The 11,018-nt window shown below is 45.5% G+C and overlaps 1 long non-coding RNA gene across 1 annotated transcript; it reads right to left on the bottom strand.

The window, feature by feature from the left end:
• Positions 1 to 906: 906 nt before the first annotated feature.
• On the bottom strand, positions 907 to 10,135 carry LOC310745636. The gene is made up of 3 exons (XR_014540258.1): positions 9,325 to 10,135; positions 9,101 to 9,153; positions 907 to 1,140 (listed from the first exon to the last, which is right to left on the bottom strand). It is a non-coding gene; the product is annotated as an uncharacterized lncRNA (long non-coding RNA).
• Between the last annotated feature and the right edge of the window lie 883 nt (positions 10,136 to 11,018).

Consider the following 11,018-nt stretch of genomic DNA (forward strand, 5'->3'; position numbering starts at 1 on the left):
CATGGACATCTGGTTGACCACTGGGAACAGGGTGTTGGGACTAGATGGGCTATTGACTTGATCCAGGAGCCAGACTCTTGCTACGTTATTTTTATTTTCTATGGATTTGTAATGTCCTGGGTGCAATCCCCTTCTCCTAACTTTATTCTTCTTGGCCCGACTGCACTTGCTGCCAATTCATTTCCGGGCCCAATTCAGAGTTCTGGTTCTGACCTACAGAGCCCTAAACGGCTCAGGACTGCAATGCTTCTCTCACCATATGAACCAACCCAGACCTTGCAATCATCATCTGAAGCCCTTCTTCTTGTGCCTCCACCATGAGAGGTCCAGAGGGTGGCAATACGAGAATGGGCCTTCTCTGCAGTGGCTCCCTGTCTGTGGGATGCTCTCCTCATGGAGACTCGCCTGGTACCTTCATTACATACCTTAGGGCAAGGCAAAAATGTTTCTCTTCAACCAGGTGTTTGGCTGATTAACATTCTATGGCTTTTTAAATGTGCTTGTGGGGACGGGGTTATTAATTTGTTTTCATTTTCATTTTATTGTGTGTTTTGTGTTCTCATTTTGCATTTTTCTGTTGTGAACCTACCTGTGATCTTCAGATGAAGGGTGCCACATAAATTTAATTACTAAATTAATAATAGGACTATGGGACGGTTCTAATGTCCAATTAGAAAATGGATAGAATTATGGTTTTTTAAACGATAATTAAATGCAAAGTTGTGCGGGCGACAGGAGAAGGAAATGCTCATGTCCTTTCCTGACCACAGAGCAGGAGGGTTCAATCCTGCAGGGTGCTGCTTTGCAAGCGCCTTCCCTGTGGGGTGAGTACTTACGAAGGAGCATCTTGCTGGGGACTGTAGTCCCACCCAGACAATTCAGTACTGTCTGTACCCAACTCCGTCAAAGCTCAAACCCACTTGAATCAGCTTGCTTCAGTCAAATCCATTGTACAACCTAATCTTTATCATAATACATCATATATACTCATTTATAAATATAATTCTGGTATAGTCTTTGGTCATATTAGGTTGGGTCTCATAGGGATGGACAGATCGGTCTATTTATGGTCCATACCACTTTCACAGGTCTTCAGTCACAAGTCAATCCCATCCAATTCTGCATCAATCTGTATTTTTTCTTTTTAAAAAAGAATGGGAATTTGCTTTATTTTGAACATTTTCCCAATGGAAAATGCCTTTAAAAAACCATTTTCTCCCAAATTACGCATTCCTGCATGCGTATGACACAAAAACATGGATTTTCATCAATGTTTTGGTACATTCTTTGAGCCAATACCTGAAGCTCAAAATCTGAAGAAGTGCAAAGAAACCTGAAGGATAACTGTGTTCCGATCTGTGTTATTAGTCTGGGGAGTGCAAATCGGATTCATTCGCTTAAAAAACAAACAAAAAAAAAACATATCACATGAATTCCTCCAACATTCCTAAGGTTTGAAGTGATGGAACAGGGCAATTGATTGGAATGGCTGTTTTCTTTTTGCAGGCCTTCTGAACGAATATTCATGAGCAGTTTCTGATACAATATACAAAGGAATGAATGAATAGACTCTATTTGCATAGCCAACAGGCCATAGCATCAAAGGACAGACAAAAACAAAAATACATTACGGAAATAGTTATCATAAAATAATCTCAGTACTTAAAACTTGGCAGAGGTAATGATAATAATAATAAGATCCTAGGCGAGGAATCCAGGTGACGGCACTGATGTCATTCAGATAGCAGCTCTCAGTCTCATTGCTCTCTCGATAAATTTGGCAACCTTCTCTGTTGTCGAGCTGTTCTGGTCGGCTAGGAGTGAGAACAATTTGGCTTCACAAGAGCGGCCCGGGATGGCAGATAGTAGCGGCGTGATGGCCTCGTCCCTGAGATCTTTATATAGGGAGCAGGACAAGAGAACGTGTGACACAGTCTCTACGTAACCAGCTCCACAGGGGCAGAGCCGGTTCTCGAATGAAATTTTTTGATATCTACCTTCAAGAACAGCTGATGGTAACATATTTAGTCTGGCCAGTGTAAAGGCCCGCCTAAGTTTTGGAATACTTAAGGTAGACAAATAAGGTGCCCGCAAATCAAAGTGGGAGGGGGGCAGATAAGCGTACCAAGCACTAAATTTCTTAATATAGGCCAGATTATTCTGTTGCTCAATATCCTTCATGCGCTGGTCAATAACGGTTTTTGCCTTGGGTAGACCCATTTTCAGGAGATGCTGTGCTTGGAGGCCACATGTAAGTAGTTTTTGATGCACTACTTTGGACCACCGACTTCTATGAGCATCTTGTGCTACTAGAGATAGTAGTCCAGATGGGTTTAAGTTTAAGCGAAGCCAATAGTTGAATGTTCTTAGCCAGGTCCGGGTTTCGACGGAGAGGAGGCCAGTCTCCAGCCGTAGGGCCGCATTTGGTACGCATGGTGGAACGGCTAGAATCTGTCTTAAAAATTTAGACTGGACCGTTTCAAGTGTGCGGCAATGATTTCCCGTCCAGATTTGGAATATACAAAGGAGTTTTTGAACACACTTGAGCCTGTCTCTATGTGTTTCTTGCTCCACAAGATTAACATCACTTGAAAGAGGAAGCCAAGTCAGCAACCTGACACCTTTCTCACAATCCCTGTCAGCATCCACCAGTTGAAGGGTGTGAGACCCAAAAATGGCGGAGTTCAGACACTGAATTTGAGTGTCCCTAGATCCATTAAAGAAAGATCCCTCCAGAGTTGGGGCCAAACCAAAATGGATCCATCTTGTCCCCTTCCCAGCCCCCTCTGCTCTTTCCCCCTACTACTTTACCTAGACAGGTGAACAGCTTTCATAAGCATCAGTACACCAAAAGGATGAATGCACTGTCCTGTATGGAGCCATGGGACTCTAAAATGTGAAGCCACAAGGAGAATCAGTGGAACTGTGGTATTCTGCAATATTCTAGAATAGGAGGCAATGTTTTTAAACAGGGATGGGAGGCCTTGGCTGCCAGATTTTGTTGGACTACAGTGCCCATAATCCTTGACCACTGGACATGTCAATGAGCTACAGCTGATGGGAATTAGAGTCTAACAACATCTGGAGAGAAACAGGTTCTTATCTCTGGTTTAAAATATATTATCTCCCTTAAACTCGGAGCTATCTAGCAACTCTATGGCAGCACAATTAACTTAAAGAAGTACTTGCTAAAACAGAAAGGCCTAATAAATTTTCTTGAGCACCATGTCAAAGAGCTTGTGGTAGACGTATTAAAATAGGAAGGACATTCTTAATTGATGGGACACTAAGCCAACTCTTACACATCCAGATGAAATGGAAACTTGCTGAAATACATACCTTGTGGAAATGCTAGCGTTTAGACAGTAATTCAAACCATCTTGTATCAGTTATGAAATGGGATATGGCATTGCAGTAAGACCTTGAACTCACTGTGCTGGTGTTTGGTTCACTCATGCGGTACAAATAACTGAGCAAGCTGTAAGCATTAGCAGTCCTTTCCATTGTTCCTCAGCCACCCACATTCCACCCACAAAATGATGAGCAAGATTTTACAACATAACAGATGATGCCAAGTCAGGAAGGCCATAGCTATAGCTCCACTCACTGTATGAAGGTGTGCATTGGCAGAAATCCTGCTCACACTGCATAATGTGATTGCATCCTGCCACACTGGGGGTGGAACTGCAATGAGGAAGGCGCAATATCACAGCCTCAGCTTTCATTCTTGCTCTGCCCCTCTTCCACCTCTAACACCTGAGACTGGCTTTTGCCATTTCATTTATAGCAACCCTCCCCAATCTCAATTGCTAATAATCTCACCACCACCACCAGTAACTTGAGAAGCAGATCTTCGTTTGGAAGGGCAGTTATCTCAGCAAGAAGCATTCTGGTGACTATGTGGGCATTTTCATAAAGGTAAAGGTAAAGGGACCCCTGACCATTAGGTCCAGTCGTGACCGACTCTGGGGTTGCGGTGCTCATCTCGCTTTACTGGCCGAGGGAGCCGGCGTACAGTTTCCGGGTCATGTGGCCAACATGACTAAGCCGCTTCTGGCGAACCAGAGCAGCGCCCGGAAACGCCGTTTATCTTCCCACTGGAGCGATACCTATTTATCTACTTGCACTTCGACATGCTTTCGAACTGCTAGGTTGGCAGGAGCAGGGGCCAAGCAATGGGAGCTCACCCCGTTGCGAGGATTCGAACCGCCGACCTTCTGATCGGAAAGTCCTAGACTCTGTGGTTTAACCCACAGCGCCACCCACGTCCCTTTTCATACATGATGCTAAAAGATGAATTTCAACACCTAATTCATGTTTTTGTTGAATTGCTTATGAATGCAGTAAATCTGAGATGGAGAACCTGTGGCCCACTAGATCTTGCTCAACCAATATTCCCATCATCCCTGACCATTGACCATGCAGACTGGGGTTGATGGACATTGGAGTCCAACAGCAAGTTCTCTCCCTTTGCTGTAAGCACAGGTGAGAATCTGGAAAGATAAGACTGGATGTAAATTGCAGCTTATCTGGGTTTTGCATCCCTTTTAGGGGCGAATCTAAAAACAAAGCTAATTTAAGTCTCGAGAATATAACCATAGTTAACCTTTCATTTGATAGAGGTTTATTCATGACTATGGTCATGATTCAGACAATGTAGATCATGCAATTAAGGACTTTACATTTTCCCCAAATCATGTGTCAGATTTATTTTTGAAGGGCTGTAGGCTAGCTCAGTTGGTAGAGCATGCTCTGCATGTAAAATGTCCCAGTTCCAACCCCCAGCTTCTCCATGCAGGGCTGGGAGGGGAGACATTTTCCTGAAACCCTGGAGAAGAGCTGCCAGTCCGTGAAAGCAGTACTAAGCCAAGTACTAAGTACTAAGATGGACCTGTGATTTGGCTCAGAATTAGGCAGCTTCTAACTGCACCATTTCTCAAGGTCACAAGAAGGAAGTACTCTGTGACATACATACATACATACGCACCCCCTGATCTGAAATGTACCAGAACTCTGTGAAAATAGCTACAGGAAAATTATAATTAGAAAAACAAACCATGTTGCTTTTTTGTGGCAGGCCTGGCCCCAAAGCATTTGTTCAGGTAGTCAGGTAGTCTCTCTGCTGCTTCCCAACACTGCCAGCTTCCTCTTGTTATGCAAATGTCGGAGGTTTCCATCATTACAACTAATCAGCAGAGGCAATAACTTGTAGAGCCAAATGACGGCTTCTCTTTTTTTCCTTTTCAGTCCGCGAGCTCCTTATCTAAATAGTTAAGTCATACCAGCCCCGACAGTAGCATAAGAAAGCAATTATCTAGTTTAAAAAGTGAGCGGGGACAGGCAGCAAGGCTTATTACGTTCTTCTCCCTTAGGACTGAACAATTATTCCAGGGTTTTTTAAAATATGAAAAGGAAGCTTCAGTCGAATGCAATTGAACGCTGGTGAGGGCTCATCATCAAGCCTACCTAGTGGCGGTGAAGGCAGCAAAGAAAGCATACTTCGCTGCCTCCGTTGCATCCTTGTTGTGCCATCCAGAAGAGCTTTTCTGGGTAGTGTGGGGCCTCTTACAGTCTGGCGGCCCAAAGGAGATGGCAGAACTGACAATGACCACTCCCCACATCAAACGGGGGGGGGGTGCCCTTTGCGCGGTTGCACACAGCCCCTGGGACCCTATGTGGCACCATTAGCACAGGCTTGGCTTCGCCTCCCCCCAGGTGGGATACCTGGAGGTCTCTGCCTACCTCAGCCAGTTGCCCAATCCCGCCTGGGGAGGCGTTGCCAAGGTAATCAGGCCAGGTAGGGGGAGGGACCACCCTGCCCACACAATAGGGGGAGGATCTTACCTGGGAATCGTCAGTTGGCTCCAGAGCTTCTCCCACCCTACCCACCCTCAGTTAAGATTTCTTTTGCAGGTTAACCTTTTCTCCACAGGTACACGGACGCTGCTATGTCAGGGTCACTGTTCAAGGGCCGGAAAGGAATTCCCCTGCACTGGCAGGTTTGCCTTTCCCGTAGCAAAATGTCACAACTTTGGCGGTATCAGGCCTTGGGCGGAATCCTTTAGTCTGTTTTCCCTAAATGGGGGTGGGTGTGTAACAGTGACCCACACAACCCCTTCTCCTTGTGGCGGCGATACCAGGGTTCTCCGTTAAAGGGGTTGTTTTGAGGGGAGGCTTTGGCCGTACGCCTAGAGGTTGTCATTGCCCTGCGATGGCGGCGTAACGGGGGCAGGCGCTCTCTGCTTGAACATATGTTCCCCAGAGCCAGCCCATCCCCACACACACTCTGGATAACCCTGATGTTACCCAGATCCGCGGCGGGGGACTGGGAAAGATAAACGCCCAATGCCTGAGCCAAGGTCTGCCCACATCTGAAACATAATAAAGTTGTGGCCAATTTTAATCCCATAGTACCTTGTCTTGAGTCGTTATTCCACACAGGGCTGCCCAGGGGTTGGGGGACTCCGCCTGTCCATGCAATAGCTGGCTGTGACTTGTTTGCAAAGCACTTTGAGGACAAAATCACTGGCATCCACCAAGATCTTAACTCTACTATTCCAGCAAATGACTCTCAAGGGGTGTTGAGAGCAGTGTGTAGTCCAGGGGTCAGCTGGATCACTCCCACAGAGATCGTCCGTGGGGCGAACCGACTCAGAGCGACGCTGGATATCACGTCTGCGCATGTCCGCAGCGCCGGAAATTGCTTCTGCGCATGCCCTGACGCCGAAAATCGCACCAACACAGAAGTGATTTTCAGCATCTGGACATGCACAGAAGCGATTTCCAGTATCTGCGCATGAGCAGACGCAATTTCCGGCGCCGCTCGGCGAGTCCCCTTGGTGTGTTGCGCCTGTTTAGCACAGCGCACGGGGGACTCGCCGAGCGGGCGGCTCGGTTTGCGGGTGGCTCATGGGCCAGTAAAACGATCTTCGTGGGCCGTATCCAGCCCATGGGCCGCACGTTGCCGACCTCTGGTGTAGTCCCTGACCCTCCCAAGTGTCCCCATTTTACAGGGACAGTCCCGGATTTACAGAAACTGTCCCAGTTTCTGATTTGATCCCAGAATGTCCCGCTTTCCCCTAGGACGTCCCTATTTTCATTGGATAAACGTCAGAGGGTATGGATACAAGTAGGTAGCCGTGTTGGTCTGCTGTAGTCAAAACAAAATGAAAAAATTCCTTCCAGTAGCACCTTAGAGACCAACTATGTTTGTTATTGGTATGAGCTTTCATGTGCATGCACACTTCTTCAGATACACTGAAACAGAAGTCACCAGACCCTTATATAGAGGGTATGGAGTTATTCAACGCCCAAGCCAAAGAGATAAGTAACTATACAATCTTTAGAAGACGTCTGAAGGCAGCTCTGTATAGAGAAGATTTTTTTAAATGCTTAATGTTTTATTATGTTTTTATATATGTTGGAAGTTGCCCAGAGTGGCTGGGGCAACCCAGTCAGATGAGCAAAGTATAAATTATTATAAATATTATCTCCAGGCAACGTGGCCAATGTTCAGGGATGCTGGGATTTAGACTCCAAAGCAAATGGAGGGTACCTGTTTGGGGAAAGGTTTATATCAAGTAGGCAGTATGGAGAATTTACTTATAGCAGTGATATCTGTGACACGGGCAAATGTATTTCCTGCCTGTGTTACTTTTGCATGTTTTTACCCACAATTCCGTCCCTTTTCTATGTCACCCTGCAAATTTTTGAAAAGCATTTCTCTAATTTAAATAGCTTTTGTCAAGGGCAGATATTTTAACATCCCCAGAAAGATGGACATTGCGCATGTTCTTTGAATGTGCTGGACACTGTATTCTTTTCTACTGTCCATTGTACAACCAGCTACGCAAACGCATACTATCCCCTTTTTTGAGTAGTCTAACATCATGGCAAAATGAAAATACCGTATTTTTCGCCCCATAGGATGCACCGGCCCATAGGACGCACCAAGTTTATTGGGGGGGAAATAAAGGGGAAAAAATTTATTTCCCCCCCAGGCACTTGTGGGGCCGGCAGCTGGGAGAAGCACTCTTCTCCCCGCCGCCCGCCTTCAGACCAGGTCCAGGGACAGCGGAAAGGCGCGCTGCGCCTCTCCGCTGTCCTCGGAGCTTGCGGGGCTGGCTGCGGGGAGAAGCGCTCTTCTCCCCGCCACCCGCCTTCAGACCAGGTCCGGGGACAGCGGGAAGACGCGCTGCGCCTCCCCGCTGTCCCCGGAGCTGGCGGGGCTGGCGGCGGGGAGAAGCACGCGTCTCCCCGCCGTCAGCCTCCAAACCACATTGGGAGACAGCGGGATGGCGGCGTTCCACCTCCCCGCTGTCCCCCGACCTTGTGGGGCTGGCGCTGGGGCTCTCCTGAAGCCTGGAGAGCGAGAGGGGTCGGTGCGCACCGACCCCTCTCGCTGTCCAGGCTTCAGCGAAAGCCTGCATTCGCCCCATAGGACGCACACACATTTCCCCTTCATTTTTGGAGGGGAAAAAGTGCGTCCTATAGGGCGAAAAATACGGTAATCAGATTCTATCTGATGTAACTGGGTGGCTGGGTTTTTGTAAATAGTATCCCTTAGAGTGGTGAATGGCACTGTTTAGCGGAAGAAATCCCAATGAAAATCCTTGTCATTATATATTTTGCATGGCTGTTTATCTGTATATATTTTACAATTTTATATATGGATGTTTTATGATGGCCTACATTTGTAATGCCTAATAAAGGTTTGGCGAAGTAAGTATTTCCAGCCTGTGTCACTTTTGCATTTTTATTGCATGTATATATTGGGCTTTTATATTTTGATTTTGTTCTGTGAACCGCCCTGAGACCTCCGGGTGTAGGGCGGTATATAAATTTTATATATATATATATATATATATATATATAATTTTACCCACAGTCCCTTCCCTCTGCAATTTTTTTTAAAAAAGCATTCCTCTCACTATGCAAATTTAAATAGGCATTTTAAAATATATTTAAATATGTTTTTTCCCCTCTTTTAAATTGCTGAAAACTGTATCTAAACCAGTGGCCCAACTTTAACACTAAAAAAAACAAAACACAGTTGTAATGTATGTCTGTCATATGAAGGTGACACAGCCTTGACACTTACCAATGGCTGAAGCAGAAAGAAGGTTTCAGCTATGCTCACCAGAGAATTTGAGTCTGCAGAGAGATTTATTTATTTCCTAAAATCTATATACTGCTTGATTGTTTTACCGCGTTATTTTACCCCAACGGACAATTCTGATCTCCCCCCTCTTACTTTTTCTTTCTGTCACAAGTCTGCCCTTAACGTTAATTTCTCCTCAGGATCAAAAGTGTCATGTCCCCCACCTTTTCGTTGTTTCCTTATTCGTAATCAAGCGGGAGACCCGCACATTCAAATGCTGATAATAAATAGGCGATAGATTATTAACAGTAGCAAGCTTGAGGGAAACGAGATGAAAGCTGACAGATGTTTCTCTGAAAAGCAGCAAATGTAACTGACCAGGCCTGTGAGAGAATTGTAGAAGAATAGATTGTGTGAAGAACGTGCCTCACAGAAGCAGGATGGGATATACACATATGTTTTAATGGACAGCTAAATTTAAATTATGTTTGTTACTGTGAGGCCATTTGGAGGATCGGATCTCAGGTCTTTACTGTGAATGGCCTACCCTCCAACATTTCTCTGATGGGGACATTTTGGGATCAAATTTGGGGCGGCTTCTGTAAATCTGGGACCGTCCCTGGAAAATAGGGACACTTGGAGGGTCTGGAATGGCGGAAGGAGCAGTTTCCACGAAACCATTCGTTCTGAAGCCTGAGCCAAGGTGGAGGGGAGAGAGCTTAGCTTTCAAACACAAGTTCAGGCTATGACACAAAAATAAATCTCTGCATAATGACAGCGTCTAATGGAAGAGGTTCCCAGCGCTGTTAATGAGAGCTCGGAGATAGGAGTGAAGCTATAAATATTTTAAAATAATTAAAATATATTGCCATTGCTGGGCCCCGAGGAAGCGTGGGGTTGCTGAACTGTCAGCTGTGGCGCTGAGGGAAATTGTTTTCTGAAGAAATGAATAAATGGAAGCACTTAAGTAATAAGATTTTGTATTTGCCAATCCTCCCACCAAGAGAGCAAGTGGGGGGAAACAAAATCTGTGAAATGATGAAAGGACCATAGGCCATGCAGCTAGCATCAACACTAAGCTCTCTTTGTGGCTGTGCGGAGCCATAACATTTTTTTAATCTAATAACAAGAACACCCAGGGCTTGTTTTCAGCTGGAACTCTCCGGAACTCAGTTCTGGCACCTCTCAGGGGGGCGCCATTGCCATTCCAAGAAGTCTTCATGGTGAATCCCTGCACCACTTTTCCTAGTAAAATAGCACTAAGAGCACCTTATTTTACTGTGCCAGTGTCTTGGCCCTAGATAAAGGGCTCTTAACTCCCAGGCTGGTTTCTGCCAAAGTCTTTAATGCATAATTCAAAGGGATACAAAGGCAATACACAGGTTACGAGGTGGAACAGATACATAAGAGGTATAGACACATGGCTAAGTGTAACATGGCTAGTCCACAACACTGTCCTCTGTGGCCAATGAGATGCCCATGGGAAGCTCGCAAGAAGATCTGGAGCCCAACAGCACTCTCCCCACCTGTGATCCCAGGAACAGGTATTCAGAGACGTGCTTTCTCCAAAGTTGTAAGTAGGGGTCATTCCATGCCAAATCACCTGGTGCCATGTGCTCTCACAACTCAGATTTTCAATAATAATAATAATAATAATAATAATAATAATGTGTAGATACCTATGAGATAATTTGTTTAGATTTTGGGGTCTGAATTTGGGCGCAAGAGAAATTTTTAAAAATTTCAATTTTCACACCATTTAGGCTAATGCAATTTCTGCACCAGTTTCGGGGGGGGGGGAACACCTCCTGATTGACTTATTTTTCAACCAACTGGGCTTATTTTGGTATCAAAATAAACAGACCAAAAAACCTTAAAAAATTAATTTGAGGTTATCTCATAGGTATGTAAAGGTAAA

This window comes from Podarcis filfolensis, assembly GCF_964270895.1.
Source record: "Podarcis filfolensis genome assembly, chromosome: 12".
In the NCBI taxonomy this organism is placed as follows: domain Eukaryota; kingdom Metazoa; phylum Chordata; class Lepidosauria; order Squamata; family Lacertidae; genus Podarcis; species Podarcis filfolensis.